Source organism: Branchiostoma belcheri, unplaced genomic scaffold (assembly GCF_001625305.1).
Source record: "Branchiostoma belcheri isolate BF01 breed outbred unplaced genomic scaffold, Haploidv18h27 scaffold59, whole genome shotgun sequence".
NCBI lineage: Eukaryota > Metazoa > Chordata > Leptocardii > Amphioxiformes > Branchiostomatidae > Branchiostoma > Branchiostoma belcheri.
In genome coordinates this window covers 633,007-639,155 of record NW_017804231.1, presented here as the reverse complement: position 1 = coordinate 639,155, position 6,149 = coordinate 633,007, and positions in this window count along the sequence as shown.

Here is a 6,149-nt window from a genome sequence, read left to right as displayed (position 1 = left end):
ACTTGAAATATTCCCTAGTAGCTATTCCCCCTTTCTCTGCAATGGCTACGAAGTCGACTGACTACCAGAGCGTGTAGCCCCGCACTAGACCATGAACATACAAGAGTGGTTGCTTTTATTACAGAATTGGTTAATATATGTGTGACGTCACATCTTTACATGTGTTGAAGAGATTGCTTGGCGAAAACGCCTTTCGGATTGTACCGTTACTGTACTGATCCCGCAAGTCTACTTTAAAGGCCACGTGCTCATCAAGTTCTCCTACAGCTTAAGGGTGTCGTGTAGAAATGAGCGAACGTTGCTACGATTGGCAGTGGCGGAAAATGCATTGACGGGTGCAAACGATGCCGTTTCGGGTTACGCATGGACCCGTGACCGAATTGACATCTGACTGCAACTCTGATGGCAAAAGATTGACGGCGGCATCAAATATTTCCACTCGGATAACAAGAAATATGCGAATAAATGCCGTACAGATCCTTGAGGTCACTTATAAGATTAGAAAGCATGTACGTGTATAAAATCGATCTAAGTATTCTGAATTTCAATGATCAGCAAATGGCGCCTTCGTCTATAGTCCATGAAGCGATCACAGAGTTTATTCAAGTCAGGACAAACAGAATTTCCCAAGCATGCAGGTCAATGGCCTTCTGATGCAAATAAAACTAACATGATTCGCAAGATAGTAAAGACTTGCTTTGTTTGCAAACAAACAAACAAACAAACAAACAACCAGCAAACAAACAAACAAACAAAAAGATGATGAATGTATGCGAGTGAAATATCAAGAAGTATATTCTAGGCCTATTATTTCGATTCTAGATAATTAATTCTTTCTTTATAAACGATACATGTTTCACTTTTGATTACACAAAACTTCCTCATTGGACACGACAGAACAGTAGCTTTTCTGTCCTGATGTAGGACAGCGTTTTGCTTCCTTAAACATCTACGTGTACGTAGGTATAGCTACTGACACGAAGGGTTTGAAACGTCTAAAACACCATAATACCATTTTACTTGGCCATATCAATTTGATTGATGGATGTAAATGTGTATCATAATATACCTTTACTTGTTTGTCAATTTTGATGCTAGGGACATAACATCTAGCAATAAAACCATTACCAGGGGTTCTCTTTCCTAGATCGCTAAACTGTGACGAACAGTTTTATACCGCTCGTTTTCACCGGAATACACTGCTGTTTAGTTGTCTTTTCTAACTTGATGGAACTGCATCTGACTGTAACTGCGAAGTTATTATGGACCATGTCTGAACAATGAAGGATACTCGGATTCAGCAAAGCTATTATAATGGGATGGAAACGTGTTTGGAGAAAGAGAAAAAATGCACGGTTGACACAATGTCGACACCAAATCTGTCTGTATCCTTGATCATCAGTGTTTGGACAAAGTATGAAGGACCTTTTGGTTCCGTGGTCCCAGGTTCGATCCCTTAATATGCCCGGACAAAGACAAGGATATACATGTGATATACAGGATAACATTACGTTCGGCATGAGTAGCAACAGAAACTGGAACTAAAATCTGTTTTGCTGTTTTGGTGTTTATACTACCTTGGCTAACTTGACTTTGTACAGTTTGGCTAACTTGACTTTGTACAAGTCACGGCATTTTTCCAAGAATTAGTTGCTGTCTAGTCCGCACTATCCACCACCAAGCCTTTGGATTTATGGTTCAAAACCTACTATAACTACAACGATTTACTAAGGCTATCCTCTCAAAGAATTGCTGACTATCAGCATGCGCCTAGTCTTTGAATTTATGGATCACAACGACGTCATTCTATTAATTGATAGGTTACCCTCTCAAAGCATGTCTGAATCATACTTAAGAACGGCTTTGAAGTCTCAACTAGACTATACTTTAACTTTCCAAATCAAGCTACCATTTACGACTATTTACTAAGGCTATCCTATCAAAGCATGTCTGATAACCATACTTAAGTGTGGCTAGTCCGCGCATCAAAATGCACCAAGCCTTTGAATTTATGGATCATAACCCATTAACTACGACATTTTACTAATAAATAGAAGGTATCCTCTCAAAGCATGTCTGATAATCATACTTTAGAGTAGCTTTGAAGTCTCAATTGAACTAAACTTTAACTTCACAAAGCAATAAGCACCCTTATCGGAGTCAAAAGGCAGTACAAATGACTTTCGAAATAAGCAGCACCTTACAGTTTACTTCATTAAAATCTGCTCAGGTCAAACCTAAACGTAAAATACAGTGCTCTGCGTGACGTCCGTATCCAGGTACTTGTTACGTGATGTACGCGATCAGAATATAAACAACATACGCGAGAAAAATAATGGAGATATCAACAGAGAACAGACTCCTAGCAGGGCCGGAGTTCCCATTGCGAGATGAGACCTGACCATGACTTATGTTGATTGGCATTTATAACAAAGTCCAACTTGGCCTATCAATTCTTCCATACCACATGCTCTTCTGCGGTTGTCCTTGAAAGTAACAAGATCTCATCATTCATGATGATTCCTACCTAATTCTGTTCATCTACATTGTGAATATATGCAGCCATAACATGCGTTGAAAATGTATCATTCATTCAGAAGTCTTTTCAATTACATGATATATGTGTATGTACTTAAGAAAGCCCTTTACACCCGTGAAAACACGACAGAATGAGTATATACTTAAACTGAGAAGGCGATTTGGCTGTCACAATAAATTATTTCTGCCGTGTCATTGCTGTTTGTTACTTTCCCGAAGTAAAGCTAACATTATGGTCGTTACAAATCCTCATTGATTGTACCTGTCATGCGTGATCAAGGTGTATTTTGTTTGAGGCTTTCTGTAGTTGACAGCGTCATAATTTTCCAGTATCATGTCGCCTGTATATAGGTTTCAAGGTCTCTCTCATTAGTTGTGCATGAGTTGAGCCAGTGATGAACATGGCAATTGCGACGTCTATTTATGAAAGCAGTAGGGAGCGGTATGACAACCGTTACTTCTGACCAGTAATTGTCTTTTTTTTTGTTTAGATATTCAAACATAATGAAACCATATACTGGTCCATCATTACTCATCTCAGATTGTCAAAGCATGATGAATTCTGACAGCAAGACGATGCAAGATATGTGGGTGCAATACATGGATCTTCTGTATCACACGCACAACGTTAAAATAAACTAACATTAAGGTGTTCCATAAGCTCCTGTGACTAAACGGGTAAAGCAAAGCGTTTGCAGGCACAGCCTGAATATTTTAACTAAACATATATCTTAACTCTAAGGATTGGATCTATCTAAATGATATCTTTGTACTCTCAGTCAGGTGGAAGGAGCTTATAAATGTGTTTTTAAGCTCCTTGGTAGATGTCGACTACCTAACCAGGGCTATAGCTAGATCTACTGATGAGAGAGCTCATTTAAAAACCTCTTTATCAGTGTTAGATGTGTTTTGGCCCAGGGTTAGATGTATTCTCGGGTATTGCTATACGGAGTGTGACACTAAACGTCCTAACATAGTTTCACAACATCGTGACACTAAGAGCTGAATACCTGGAGCAGCAACCCACGTTTTGACATCATCATGGCTTTGTTCACACGTTGAGCGCTTAGCTCTTTGCACTAAGAATGCTGTTTTGCATGAACATATAGGAAATCCAAGGAAAAACTTTTCTCGAAGTCCAAGCAAACTATGTTGACATCAGTTACTCACGACTTACCCATACTTAGATTACCGGCCATGTAGACGAATCACGCGAAGTTACGAGCTACAATATCTAAGTTAAAGCTTACCCTGATTCGGGCAACCTTTTGCCTTGAATGTTGATGGTAGTTAAGGTGGCCTTGCAACGGCCAGAACAAACGGCCTCTCCCTGCGCAGGTTCATGCCAAACGGCCTTAGATTTGTACGGAAGGGCCATTGCTTCCGGACGTAACGGTCGAAGGCCAGACAAACATCGCATTAGTACTTGTGGGTTCTTTGGTGTGTTTGGCTTATCAGTATATATGGAGCTATGTAAACAGTTTTACACAACCGATGATAACTATCTAGAACATCACACTTAGAGACGGTTGAGTAAGGGCTACACTAGGTAATTTCAATTTTAACATTAAGGCAAGGCCATGTTGATTTGATTATATGGATGACATCCTGGGAACCACAAAACTGATGCGAGCGTGCGAACAAAAAGGTTTGGCAAAAAAGTTGCTTTCATGATGAGATCTACATGGTCATGGAGGTTGAACAAATGACTAAACACACACAGAGTATTGTATGGCAAATAATAGACTCTTCATTTTCATTTCTTCACATTTTGTTCTTTTCCTTTGGAATTGATTTTGGCATTCTGCGACATTAGTATCGTTTTCCAACAGCAATTTGCGGCATATATTTGTTCATTTTGCAGCTGTTTTGTACGATTAACAGTACACGTATGGCTGATCTTATTTTTTGGAAATGGACGAAAGTTCATGCGCGCACGGATGTCATCCATATAATCAAATCAACATGGCCTAACGGCTAGACTAGATACTGTAATGTCAGTTTTGACATTAAGACCAGGGGAGTATTCTAATGGCATGAATGACGCACTATCTCACGGACACCTGGTCCAACTGATGCTTTGAAAGTGGATAAGCAAATACCTACTCTTCCCGGCTGTGTGCAGGTCATTGCGTTTTTACAGACAGTGTCAGTGTTATAATGTGAATTTTCACCCGGGAGTACCTAGGTGCACGTCTGCCTTTTACAAAGCTGTCTGTATTGCCAGAATGTTAGCCCACACCAAAAGGCAATTGTACCTCCTCAAAATAAGCATATCTACATCTTCACAAAATAGTACTTTTATCTACTGTGCAGAAAATTGGTAGATTATTAAATTTGTTCATGTTCAAATTCAGGCTCGAAGGCTTTGAATTGCAAACTGACCAGGAGAATTGGTACAGAATGTATTGAAGAATGGTATAAAACCATGTGCTAATATGGGGGCTTAAAGGCATCTTTATTTTATGCAATGCGACTGATATACAGTACAGCCCAGGACAGCCCTTTATCTCTTGAACTTACAGTATTATTAAGAGGGGGTCGCAAGGCAGATGAAAGTTCTACTTCTACTGATATATCTTACTTACTATCTCTACGTAAAACTAATAAACGTATGTATAGGATGTAATATGTATACTGGTAAGAGAGACATGCACCTACATTACCATTTCCATTTCTAGTTATTAAGCTTCTGCGGGCTTCGACATCTTCTTTGGCAGTGGCAGTTCGATAATGTCCTTGGATGAACCAATCCACGGAACCTGAACGGAAAGTGCAAGAGCCACACTTATAATAATCATCGGTTGGCTGCTACGGAGCAATTTCAAGGTCATAGATCTGTTTCTAGGCCCTTCTTTCGAAGCATCTGAAGCGTAGACGGCCAGAGTACTTACCCGGCTCGACCCATCAGCTTACAATGATATACTGAACTGAATTATTGCCTCGGTCACATACATGAAGGGTATGGTATGATTTTAGATGCCGTTGAATTTTCAAGCAGACACTATATGACAACCTCGGCCCTTTGTCAAAGGATCTGAAGCGTAGACATTTTTAGGTTGCAATGATACACTGAACTAAATTATTGGCTCGGTCACATTCAACGACGTGTTTCGTATGGTTCTTGATGCCGTAGAATTTTCAAGTAGACTGTGACAAAAACAAACCCCGCACAAGGATATGTCATGATCAGGCATCCGCGAAGAAACGTGGGGAATTCTACACTTCTACGCAAGCTCAGTCTCTACTCCTACCGCTACCCTACCCTACGCCCACGTGTCACTTTTTTCCATGTTTCAAATCCTTCACAGCCACCTTGTACACGGTATGAAAGGATAACCAGTAAAAATTGATCTATTTATTCTCGACTCCTTATGCCCAAACAGATACCCCGGTGGTAAAATCGTGGACGCCAAACAGATCTTAGCCGGCAGTTACTATTTTGCTGCGGTAGAAACTGCTCCATACCTGTGATCATAAATGTGTACGGATCGTTTCAACTCCCTTATTTCTCTACATTTCGTCCCTCTAATAACATATCACTAGCACAAGGCACGGTCTTAAAGTCCTTCTATTGCCCACAAATATGCCTTTTTCTTGGAAAGTAGGAA